The sequence below is a fragment of the Lynx canadensis genome, chromosome B4, assembly GCF_007474595.2.
Source record: "Lynx canadensis isolate LIC74 chromosome B4, mLynCan4.pri.v2, whole genome shotgun sequence".
NCBI classification, from domain to species: domain Eukaryota; kingdom Metazoa; phylum Chordata; class Mammalia; order Carnivora; family Felidae; genus Lynx; species Lynx canadensis.
In genome coordinates this window covers 62,047,759-62,061,146 of record NC_044309.1, presented here as the reverse complement: position 1 = coordinate 62,061,146, position 13,388 = coordinate 62,047,759, and the positions used below count along the sequence as shown (strand labels likewise).

The following is a 13,388-nucleotide window of genomic DNA, read 5'->3' as shown; positions in this document are numbered from 1 at the left end:
CCACAGAAAATTTTGCACATGCTTCAGGCATCCCTGGGAAAGTGCCAGAACACTGGATGTTGCCTGTTGCATGTATTATGCTTACACATTGGCTTTGGCAATGGTGAAGAACATTTCCCAAGCCTTTTATACACACAGGAATCTTCTCTGCGTGACTTTCCTTGCATTATTGTCCTTGACAAGAAACAGCCAATTTCCACAGCATTAAGTCTCCAGGGTCTTTGAAGAAAGCATATGCACAGTGTCCTCAGTGGCAGTTTGATAATACACACAGTCATCTTTATGCAGAAATCTGTGTTGTCCCAAAAACTTTAGCAAGCAATAGGACAATAAAGTAAAAAGCTGAATTGGTAATTCTTCTGAGGAAGTTGAACTTCCTACTCATTAAGTGTTTATTTCAAGCTATTTGGAGCTAAATCCTGGCCTTAGATCCCATCCATGAAACCACAGAAGTCATGTACACCCTCACTGAAGCCTGGGTGAGTCCCATCCATCCCAGGAGCTGATTAGGCTATTTTATAAGACAGCCCAGAATGAGTCAGACCAAGTGGTCTTTTATCTCTGCCATTATGGCTAACAATGAACAAGCCACTCAAATCTTCAGGCTTCTGTCCTCCCTCCAACCTAACTTAGAAAAGACCCAAAATATCACCTTCCTCTCACTTGCACTTTGAAATCTATGGATAAAAGGGACAGAAATAGGCTATCCATCTGTCATTGCATGGCTTTAGGGTCAGAGTTTCACCACCAAAAGAAATTGGAATAATCTTTTCTTCTGGTGATATGTGCCTATTTTGTGGATTTCCTTTTTGAACAGGCAGGAGAGTTTGTTGCTTAAATCATTTTTCTAACAGAACTTTTGATCTCTTATTCTTATCTCCAGAGAGGGATATAATTTTATGGCTACTTTTTCGTATTTTATAAAAACCACATTAGAATGCTTCAAAGGACTAAAATTTCTTTGAATCAATGAAGCAGAAATAGTTGTTGAGAGCTCTCAAATGAAGTCAGAGGAAGTGATCAGATATCCATTTACATGCCAGATTAAGGGTGATTTATTCACTTTAGCACCAAAGAGCAAATTTCTAAGCTACTTTAAGAAAACATGAATGAGTGGAGAGAAGAAATGGTGGGAATAAGTGAAGGTAGAAACAATATTGTGGATAGCATTGATCAAGAATAATTGAGGGGCACCTGGGTGGCTCAGTTGGTTAAGAATCTGACTTAATTTTGGCTCAGTTTATGATCTCATGGTTGTGAGATCAAGACCTGTGTTGGTTCTGCACTGGGCATGGAGCCTGCTTAAATTTTTCTCTCCCTCTCCCTCTCTCTCTCTATTTTATAAAATGAAATGAAATAAAATAATATAAAATAAAATACATTATTAAAAAAAAATGAGAATTGAGACCACAGAAAGAGAAGTTAGATAACATGTGTTGGAAAAAAGAAAGAAAAATAGGGGCGCCTGGGTGGCTCAGTCGGTTGAGCGTCCGACCTCAGCTTAGGTCATGATCTCACACTCCGTGAGTTCGAGCCCCATGTCGGGCTCTGTGCGGACAGCTCAGAGCCTGGAGCCCACTTCGGATTCTGTGTCTCCCCCTCTCTCTGCCCCTCCCCTGCTCCTGCTCTGTCTCTCTCTGTCTCAAAAAGTAAATAAAAAAATTGAAAAAATTTAAAGAAAGAAAGAAAGAAAGAAAGAAAGAAAGAAAGAAAGAAAGAAAGAAAGAAAAATAAAAAATTACCCTACTCTTAGAAAGATGCCATTTCTGTTGTATAATCCCTAAGCTTCTGGACACATCAGACACAGACAATTGGAAAAATAATGACTCCCATTCATTTTGGATTTTGAGAAATACCTTCAAATCATACCTGTCAATTTGAAATAGAATTTTAAATTTTACACAGGTAGCTATTAAAGCAATACTGCAGTATTCCTTTCTCAGAATGCAAAGTGAGGAACCATACCCGGGAAGTCGTACTATTTCTGTTATCTGATATTGGGAACCCCTTCTGATAAGCCATATGTGCATAGGCTTCTTCAAACTTCCTGGAGGAGAATGATGATTATTTGAGACTAAATCAAAGTTTCGCCAAATATTAAAATCAGCAGAGCCGTCATTTGATATCAACCCAAGCTTATTTTGGCAAATCCAGTAGGAAGAAGACTGAACTGGGAATCAGCACAGCCCCATCTGTCCCCTACTACCTGGCAGCCCTGGGTAGCCCATTTTCCTACCAGTAAAACCAGAGGGTTGGTCTTGCTCAGTGGTCCCCAAGTGTTGCTTAGATCTCTGTGACAGAGTTTTCTCTGGTCTGTGGCCAAATTAGGGGGTGAGGAGAGAGAGAAAGACAATGTAATAAATGTTTCATAAAGTTAAATCCATGCAGTTTTTAAATTATAGAATTATATCTTTCTTATATTTTTGGCATTAAAATATTCTCCTATGACAAGATGGTAAGAGCAGCAGGGGTTGCACCCAACTCCCCTTTCTTAGAAATTTTACAGGTTTGGGAAACCTAAAACTCCAGTAACTACTAGGCTACGTGATCTTGAAGGTCTCTTTCATCTCCCAAGTTCAAATGTTTTGTGATTGAGAATAATCTTGTGGAGAGTATGAATTTTTGTTTTCTGCTTAAGATTTAAAAATTTTTTTTTAATGTTTATTTATTTTTGAGACAGAGAGAGACAGAGCATGAACGGGGGAGGGTCAGAGAGAGGGAGGCACAAAATCTGAAACAGTCTCCAGGCTCTGACCTGTCAGCACAGAGCCTGACGTGGGGCTCAAACTCATGGACCGGGAGATCATGACCTGAGCCGAAGTCGGATGCTTAACTGACTGAGCCACCCAGGCGCCCCAACTGCTTAAGATTTTAAGCAAAGATTGTTGTCAAGCATTGGAATGTGATCACTTCTGTCTGCTCTTTTTCAACAGGCTGGGCCTAGTAGCAAAAGGGCAATGGGTCTCCTGGGGGGGAGGAGAAAAGAAGGCAGTACATTTGCCATGGGGACAGGCACTTTGCAGGGCCAGGAGGTGGGTACCAGGAAGTGGTCAGGAAGCATGGGTGTGGAGCCCCTACTCTGAGATAATGGGGTGTCCTCATAAGCAGCAGGAATAGCTGATGCTTAGAAGTTCGTGGGGAAAGCATCAAGAAGGAACTTATGTCAGGAGGAAATGGGGCCATGGCAATAAGAGCAATGCCAGACCTCCTTTTCCAAGGAGCAGTTGTACAGGCAGCTTATTAAGAGAGGTTGCAGTCCATGAGAATGGGTCAAAAGTTTGCCCATCCACATGATGTCATGGAAAGCGGCTCAATTGGGTTGAAGCCTAGTAGAATCTTAACAGGGGCTTGAAGCACCAGTAAGATTGCTCCCAAGGTAACTGATACCTTGTAGAGCAAGTTGAGCCCCTTTGAGGCCATGGCTGATAGGAATGTGACAAGACTGAGTCACTTAAGAGGACACAAGTGACTAGATTTTGATGGGGCCAAGTCACAAAAATAGTAGAAAACCCAGGAACCAGGCAAAGCCAGATACTCGCTTTTTAGCTTGATTTTTGTTTGAAATTCCCATTGTATTATCCATTGGAGAGATGGGAAAAGCACCCTGGGCTTGGCAAAGAGCCACTCTGCCAAAAACCTAAACATTAGGTTGAGAAGGAGTTTTCAGTTACAAGGTCAAGAGCACCTGCTCTCTGAGAACACCTGTGTATAGGTGTGCATATGTGTTGGCTAAATTACCCAAACTCTCTCAATCATTACTTAGTTTTAGCTCTGAATCCATTTTGTGTGTGTGTGTGTGTATTTCTATCATGTCGTCTTAAGATAAAGTTCTCTCATAAGGAGAGCAGAGAAAGGAAAAGCGGAAATGCAGTACACTATTAAATGAGGGGCAATAAAGTGATGTCAGCAAATGATCTGAAGAGAAAGAGTGAAGGTCAGTGATACCACTGGAGAAGAAACAGTGGGAAGCTCCAAGATTTGAGTAAAGAAGTAAATAGGTCTTTTTACTTTGGAGAGGTATTCAAGTCCTTTTAAATCCAGTGTCTTCTGTGTCCCGCACCATAGTTTAAAAAAAATGTTTAGTGTCTATTTGTGAGAGAGAGAAAGTGGGGGAGGGACAGAGAGAGAGGGAGACACAGAGTCCGAAGCAGGCTCTAGGCTCTGAGCTGTCAGCACAGAGCCTGATGTGGGGCTCCAACTCACAAACTGTGAGATCACAACCTGAGCCACAGTCAGATGCTTAACCAACTGAGCCACCCAGGCGCCCCTACAGCCTCTAGTTTTAGAACACATTCACTTGAGTCCCTCAGTAAACCCCTCCTTCTTTCCTTCCTGGTCGTGCTCTTCACACAGCCCTGCACAAGCCTGGTGCAAGGACCCTTCCTACCTGGGCACTGCCTTCGAGAGCAGCCTCACTACACAAGGCCTGGCTTCTAGGTCTCACACCTCTTCTGAATTCAGGTGTCAGAGGGCTGGACGGAACAGTGTATTCTGGCACAGTAAGAGGAAAGAGACAAGCAACCTGACATGAAGATATTCCCACCCTTACTCCATCATATGCTGAAGGATAACCTTAATCAACTTTTGAAACCCAGAGTAGGCTATCACACCAGCAAGAAGCCTTCGACTGCATGACAGTGGAGGTGTCTCCCATTGAAGACGGGAGACATGGGGGGAGGGGGAGCAGCAGAGGAGGACAGACTCAGATTTCTTCTAAAACATGGTGTGGGGCGCCTGGGTGGCTCAGTCTGTGTCTCGCTCTCTCTCGGCCCCTCCCCGCTCGTGCCCTATCTCTCTCAAAAATAAATAAACATTAAAACATTAAAAAAAAAAAAACAACTAAAACTGGAGATTGTAGATCACAGACAGAACAGAACAGAGAGAGCCACAGTGAAAATGAAGTGAGCTGAGGGCATATTGGGTGCTTGTGGGCCGCAGATCACTTGGCCAATCTTCAGGGTGGCCTGGGGCAGGAAAGGAGGGTAATCTTGAGCAGTTACTTGCTGAACTATAATCATGACCTTCATATTACAGAATCCTATTAGTTATAAAAGATGAATGTTTATGTCCATTAAGTCCTAAGTGATGGACAGCAAATGTCTGGAAACCACAATTTGAAAGTAAAATTTGGAGAGTATAATTTGGATTCACATGAGCCTAGATGGAATAATATATGTGAAAAATACCATAAGCTACGCTAGGTAATTGCAAGTCATTATTTCCGTCTACCCTGTGCAAACGAGGAGTTTGGAGGAAGCAAAGTTGAAGGAGAGTAAAGCAACATAGGTAAGGGTCTCTCCTTCCTTCTTTTCTTCTTCCCCTGGGTCTGCAGCCCTACCCTCGCAGGTTAGTGTTCTGAAACACAGGACTGACTGAAGTGTGGCCATCTTGTCCTTATAAGTGAATTCATTTCTTTTCTTTTCTCTCAGATTCTGCACAGTGAAATGCATCTCAAACCAGTGACTTCTTTTTTTTTTTCTTTCATCTTTATTGAAATACAATTGACATACAATACTGTGTAAGTTTAAGGTGTACAACATGATTTGATACATTTATACATGGCCAAATGATTACCACTACACCAGTGACTTCTACACATTTTAGTAATCTTAAAATATCCTCCCTACTCTTTTTGGAAACCTGGAGTATTCTTCTCTCGTGAGGTTTGGGACCACCATTTTGTATGTCTGTGTTTTCTTATGGTACCCAGCACAACAGATGCTTCATAAAAGAGGATTGTGGAGAGTTAAAGAACACTGGACACATGACAAATCATACACGTGTGTGGTCAGCTCTGTGTTAACACACGGAATAGAGGAGGGGGCAGCAACAACTAATGGATTGTCCATTATGCCTTCACTTCAAAAGTGAAGATGCTGAATACGGTGGGTTACGGAAGAAGAAATGATAGAATTCAGGTCGTAGAGATGCTGTGGGAGGGTAGAGAGAAGGCGGTTTTTCTAACTTTTTAGGAGTAGCTTTAGAGTTACTTGGGGGAGGTCTTTGGCTGTGGCTGAAGGGCATCTCATGCCCAGATAGAAAATCTGGTTGTGACTGTTTGCACCAGGCTGGGAGGAAAGTAAGCCAGGCCTGGAGGGAAGGCTCCCAAGGGGAAACATCCATACTCTGTAGATGGATAGTTTTCCTGGTGATAAAAGTGCGTCTTATCGGGGTGCCTGGGTGGCTCAGTCAGTCAAGCATCTGACTTTGGCTCAGGTCATGATCTCACGGTTCGTGAATTTGAGCCCCACATAGGGCTCTGTGCAGAGCCTGGAACCTGCTTCAGATTCTGTGTCTCCCTCTCTCTCTCTGGCCCTCCCCTGCTTGTTCTCTCTCTCTCTCTCTCTTTTTTTCTATCTCAAAAATAAACATTAAAATGTTTAAAAATTTAATTTTTAAAAATCTTCACCCCTGACTTGGGTTGATTCATTTTTAAGTTTATGTTTGTTTCCATGTTAATTTCTGATACTTTTAACCTCATTGTTCAACCACACCTGTGAAACAGCTCCTGTCATACCTGATGCTCAAGATGCAAAATGAATAAAATGTTACTCTATCCTTAAATAACCAACCTGAACTTTCAAACAGTTAATACTTTATTTCATATGAAAGTTGAAGAGAAAAGCTTCTTTATTGTGCATTAAATCATTAGAGAGATTATCGTTTGTGTTTTCTTCCCTTTCTTCTTCTTTAATTCACAAAGATAGAGTAGAGAAAGATTTGAAGTGAGTATAAGGGAGGATTTGCTTAAGTGCTTTTTGAATTCCAGAACTATGAATGCACATGAGTGGAAATACATAGCTACATATATTTAACACACTACAAGTGTATCTTACTTTCTGCAGTGTATTGTTCTATAAAATGATGTGTCAATCAAACCTTTCTGAAGCAAATGATACTGTACAAGAAGTTTGTAATTTTAAGGGAGTTTCCTTGAATATTTTATTTTTATTTTTTATTTTGTTTGAGAGAGAGTGTGGGAGTGGGGAAGAGGGGCAGAGGGAGAGAGAGAGAGAGAGAATCTTAAGCAAGCTCTGCACTCGGCACAACCCTGGGCTCATGACTTGAGCTGAAATCAAGTCAGATGATCAACTGACTAAGCCTTCCAGGCCCTGTCTGTGAATGCTTTTAAAAGACTTATATTGTCCTGTAAATTACATAGTTTGGGTCTATCTGGACGTTGATAAACTGGATTTCTCAAGTTGTATTTGCAGATCTCATCACATATTTTCATGATATGCACAGCACATTTTACTGATGTGATAGCATATGGCATACTAAATACACACATGAACACATAAACACTTGAAAACACTGACACATTGTATTCAGTTCATGGACTATGTCCACATACCTGCTTTCATTTACTCCAACCAACAACCCTTTAAAGTAGCTGTATTTTAAGGTGTCTAAGGCAGGCAGTATTAACCTCTTGTACAATAAACAACTAAGGCTTCACAAGGTTGAGTCAATCTCCCGGAGCCACAGAACTCACAAGTGTCAGAGAAGAACCCAGCTCCTCGGACCCAGTTCCAGACTCTTCATTCTCCAATGAATTCCTTTGCCTAGCTGTGAACTCCCAGACTTAAAGTTCGCGCTAAAACACTTTTGTTCCACAGCAGCCTTTAGTGTTTTATGGGCCCCAGGAAGTTACTACATTGACAGGAGCCTGGCAGAGAGAGACATTGGTTTCTACCTGATTATGTGCAGACTGTACAACTTTCCTGCCTCATACTCTATTTAGCAGAAAACAATTGCCTAGCAATATTATTATTATAACATCGTGTTCATGTTATCATTTGCTGTTTATTGTCTCCCAAGCATTGTGCACAGTGTGAAATTAGTTTCTTTTACAAATAAGACTGTTAATAACCAGAGAACTTAACTAATTTGAGATCAAACAACAGTGTCAGAACTGAAATGCAAACAGGGCTTTTTCTGACGCCAGACCCCTGCCTTATTTAACCCAGGAAGTCTTACAAATTTGGAGCTAGTAGGTGACTTAGGTTCAGAGGAGCATCTCATCTTCAAAAAGATAAAAGAGAATCAGGTTCTTGGAAGGTGAAAGCAATGGCATTATTATCCCAGGTGTTCCGTAGATACGCTGAGGAAAGAACAGAAGAAACCTGTTTCGTGGAGAAGTCAATAGAAAGAAGCTCTTCATACCTACCCCAGGAGCCCAGCACATAGGACAAATAGCTGCACAAGAGGGAAATGTACAAGAAATGCTTTTGGAGTCATTTTCTTGGAATATGAATAAACTCCCATCCAAATATATTCAACCTTGTGAGAAATTTTCCCACCCATCAAATATTTGAGATAAAAAAAGAACAGAGGGGGAGCCTTGGCTCACCAGAAGCTGGCAGCCTCCCCTGGGTTAAATCTGATCTGAGGCAGCACCATTGGCTCCCTGCTGCTTCCCGGCTACAGCATCAAACACCTGTTCTGGGCTCAGCATTCCAGGGCTTTATTGTTTAACCATCCATGAGACCAGAGTAAGATCTTACTGCCATAATTTGCCAGGTGGGGACTCAACAGACCAGAATGAAGTTAACCATAATGAAAATATGTTTCATTTCAACTATCTAAAGTTGGGAATGTTTTTTAAGTAATAAAATGGTGAGATTGTGTCTGTCTTATATCGCTAATGTTATTTATAGATAACTTTCAGTGGCTTGAGTTTGTTAAAAGGTAGAATTTCAGTTCTACTTAACAGTGAAAAGATTCTCTTTGCTCCATAAAACTAAACAAAAAGTGAAGCTATAGTAAGCATCATAAAATGCTTGCCCCAGAGATAGAAAATTGTCGTCTCTTCAGGTTGATGTGAACAGGAAGGAGAAGTGTTTTTCTTTTATCGCTTGAGAGCTTCAGGGCCAGGTTCATGAAAGTACGTCTGTACTATTCACACAATGATGAACTTCTCACAAAGTTCTCAAATAACAGGTTTAAACATTTTTCTAATATGAAAGGACCAACATTGTTGACCTGCATTTCCTATTCAGATCCCTTTGGATGTGCACCATAAAAGTATAAGGAGAGATGCCCGTGTCTCTAGTTATAATATGCACTAAAATGGAGATACCTTCAGCCTGTGAATGAGAGATCAGATAATTATTCCATTCACAAAAGCAGCAGTGCTTCTCCAGATGCATCTTAGCGGGGCCCCTGGGTGGCCCAGTTGGTTAAGCCTCCAACTTTGGCTCAGGTCAGGAGGGGCATCTGGCTGGTTCATTCGGTTAAGCAGTCCGACACTGGCTCAGGTCATGATCTCACAGTTCATGAGTTCAAGCCCTGCATTGGGCTCTGTGCTGACAGCTCAGAGCCTGGAGCCTGCTTCAGATTCTGTGTCTCCCTTTCTCTCTGCCCCTCCCCTGCTCACGCTCTGTCTCTCTCAAAAATAAATAAGCATTAAAAAAAAAAATGCATCTTAGTAATGAGCTAAACCAATCAGCAGCCAGAGTTTGGCTCTTGGTTTTTCAGGTTACAATTTTGTCACATGTCAGTGGTTTGCACTGATTCCTTCATGCTCTGTGGAGAGGTCTCTGTTCAGAGCCCAGATTTCCCCTTACCCAGATTAGCCAAAGCAATCTGGAGTCTGGTTTCATTTCCTTGGAGGCCACAAAAGCATGTAGTTTCTCATTTGCTTGATTTTTCTGCTTTCAAAATGAGGGCTTGCCCTGGCCCTAGCAATGGAGAGAGAAATTCCCCCCACCCCCTGCTGCTGAGATCTGTATTAAAGCAGATGTTGAAGGATGAAATGTCATAATAGAGAAGCATCTTAATCTTTGTGATATTGTGTTCAAGTTTTTAAGAATGTGATACTCTCTAAGAAATTTGCAAACCTAAGTAGAGATTATTTTATATGGCTTACCATTTCTTTAAACCATATGTCAATACAAGGACTTTCCAAAAAAAATTACCGTGTTACTTGATACTGATGCCTGTGCTGAGTGGAAAGGAATGGCGTTCTCCTTCCTTTGGTTATAGCAGGGGTCAACACGCTGTGGCTCCTGAGTGGAGTCTGGCACACCGCCTGTTTTATAAATAAATTTTATTGGAACACAGCCATGCCCGTTCGTTTACATAGTGTCGATGGCTATTTTCCTGCTACAAAGATAGAGTGGGAAGGACAGAAAAGCCTGAAGTATTTACTCTTTTGCCCCTTACACAAAAAGTTTGCCAACTTCTGGAGTACAGCGTCGTGTTAGAGTCATGGGTCTTCCGATCTGACTCTGTTATTAGCTGTGGGTGCTACAGGCAAGTTATTTAACACTTATTACCTTTAGTTTGCTCATCTATGAAATGTAAAATACTGAGGATTATATTTTTAAATCAGATAATATATTTAAAATGTTTTTTTAATGTTTATTTTTGAGAGAAAGAGACAGAACGCGACTGGGGGAGGGGCAGACAGAGAGAGGGAGACACTGAATCCAGAGCAGGCTCCAGGCTCTGAGCTGTCAGCACAGAGCCCGACGTGGGGCTCAAACTAACAAACCAAGAAATCATGACCTGAGCTGAAGCTGGGATGCTTAACAGATTGAGCCACCTAAATGCCCCATAAATCAGATGATATATTTAAAGCCAATACCGTCCTTATCCTGTGGACAGGCCCATACAAAGCTCTTAGCACAGTGCCTGACAGATAGAAAGGACTCAGTATAAACATATAAATGTATAAACTAGCTAATTACTTTTTGTTATTGTTGTCTTCATTGTTCTTGTCTTCTGCCATCTTGTGGCCCTGGCTCTGAGATCCAGTGTGGAGATCCCAGTGTTTTCCTTCCCTAGTGCTCTGCCAGATGGGCAGCTCTTTTTCCTACAAGGAGACAGAAAACAACTATTACAATTTTATGAATGGAGTGGTTAGGAGGGAAGTACGTGAAGCTGTGTGCTAAGGTATGAGAAACACAAGGGGCACGTAGGTGGCTCAGTTGGTAAGTTGTCTGACTTCAGCTCAGGTCATGATCTCACGGTCTGTGGGTTCGAGCCCTGCATTGGGCTCTGTGCTGACAGCTCAGAGCCTGGCTCCTGCTTTGGATTCTGTGCCTCCCTCTCTCTCTGCCCCTCCCCTGCTCATGCTCTCTCTCTCTCTCTCTGTCTCTCTCTGTCTCTCTCTTTCTCTCGCTCGAAAAATAAATAAACATTAAAAAAAAAAAAAAAGCTGTGAGGAACACAAGAATCAGCTAGTCAGGTCAGAACCCAGACAAGCAGGACAGCATATGGAGTGTGAGTTCTGAAATCTGAAATTCCTGGGTTTGTATCTTTGCTCTCTATGTACGAGCCATGTGACCCAATTCAGGAAATCAGTTCACCTTTCTCCTCGTCAGTGTCTTTATGGTTAAACACAGTGAGTGACCCACGTGGATGTGAGGATGGGCTGAACCCATCTATGGAACGTGGTTGGCACATAAGATTGTACTCAGTAAATATTAGTTCTCAGTGGGGCTGTTTTATGAAGGCAGGGGGAGAAGTCAGCTGGCACTGGAGATGTGGGTGTCTGCACGGGGCACTGCTCATGTGTTTCAGGACTTTGTTTACATGTCCCTTTTTCAATGGCTCCGTTCTTGACCACTCATTAAAATCTCAACTTCCTCCCCACCCTGGACTCCCTCTTCCTCTTTCCTGGTAGATTTTCCCCCATGTAACACACCCTGCTGTGTGGCATGCTCTGTGTTTTATTTGCTTATTGGCTGTTTCTCCCCACCCATGTGGATTCCACAGGCACAAACATTATTGTCTGTTTTGTCCACCGATGTGTTCTTGGTGCCTGTAACAATGTCAGGGCACGGTTGGTGCTTATTAAATATCTGTTGAGTGGAAGAATGGAGCCCAGAAGGCTTTCCTGTGGCCAGACCTACATCCTGCTCACTTAGGGCTGGGATCCGGATGAGGCTAGAGGGACAAATGGCAAGCAGCCACATGAACTTGAGCAACCATGATGGCCTGTAATGGCATCAGCATGGCAAGTTGTACAGAATGAGAGACATTTAGAAAACCTTGACACCTCTAAGGCCAAACCTGACTTGTTGTGAAAGTGGAAAGAGGTTTTGAGTTTTTGTTTTGTTTTGTTTTGTTTTGTTTTGTTTTGTTTTTTGCACCAGTGACTCTGTGTTCTGGAATGTTCAGGGCTTCTGCACAGTGTTTATGGCAGTCCAATCCAGTAAATAGGTATGGGCCCCCTTAGCTCGAACCACAGTCTCCCACTGGTAAGTGGGATGGTGACTCTCTTTGGCTAAACAGTGAACCCCAAAACTTTAGGGAGCTGGACCAACCAACTTATGGGATTTGAAGTATGGAATTGGAGCTCTAACTTGAACTGATTCCCAGCATCTCCACATCAGAAACCTCAGATGCTTCTCTTGTTTTTCAATCCTTGAGACAAAAGCACAGGTATTCAGAAAAGTGAACAGAAGGAAAGTGGAGAGATTTTTTAAAGGAGGTATGTTTAGAAATGAGATGACTTAAGTGTTTTCCTTTACAAACCCAACCTACCTCAGTAGATTGGAGTTGTTTGAGGGCAGGACATGTGTTTCATTCATAATTGCATCCTTAGTTTCTAGTAAATAATTGAACAAGTAAATGGGCTGTATTAACTTGGACTTCTTATAGCATTAATGTCTAATATAGGATTACTTTTTTTTAATTTTTTAATGTTTATTTACTTTTGAGAGAGACAGAGTGTGAACAGGTGAGGGGCAGAGAGAAGGAGACACAGAATCCAAAGCAGGCTCCAGGCTCTGAGCTGTCAGCACAGAGCCTGACGTGGGACTTGAACTCATGAACCGTGAGATCATGACCTGACCCGAAGTCGGGCGCTTTACCAACTGAGCCACCCAGGCGCCCCGTATGATTTCTTTACACAGTCTTGTTTCATCCTTAAAATATTGTTATAATTTGTAGTTTATTATCTTTGGAAAGAAGTGGGTTTTAACTAAAATGCCTGTGGCAATAATGGGTACAAATTAAATGTTTGTGTTTTTCTGAGGCCAGTCAACAAGCAGGAAGCATCTCTGTGGCTACACAGATAATGTGAAGCACCACATTCCATCCACCAGGCCAGAGGCTTTTAGAAATGTGATACTGACATGCCACTCAGATAATGAGCAATTCTTATGTCTGTTTAGAAAGCTGAGCCAGAGTCAGCAAGAAAATCGTATTGACACAGTCTGTCTGTGATGAGCTCCAAGCTGCAAGGCTCAGGAGTTGGCTTGTGGACAGATGATTTTCCATCAGCATAAGGACTTTGACCAGAGTGGGTACACAGCAGGCAGCACATCCCTAGATAGAGACAGACACCAGTGCTCCTTGGTAACCAGCATCCCTCCCAGGACCTGCTAGGGAAATCTTGGGGACTGCCTGTCACAAAGCCATGATGTGACCGGCTG

General features: G+C 42.2%; 1 protein-coding gene across 1 annotated transcript in view; it reads left to right on the top strand.

Annotated features, from left to right (window-relative positions):
• The window catches only part of TMTC1 (transmembrane O-mannosyltransferase targeting cadherins 1), a 275,547-nt gene that overhangs the window by 180,678 nt on the left and 81,481 nt on the right, over positions 1-13,388 (top strand). The gene's annotated exons all lie outside the window — the stretch shown is intronic.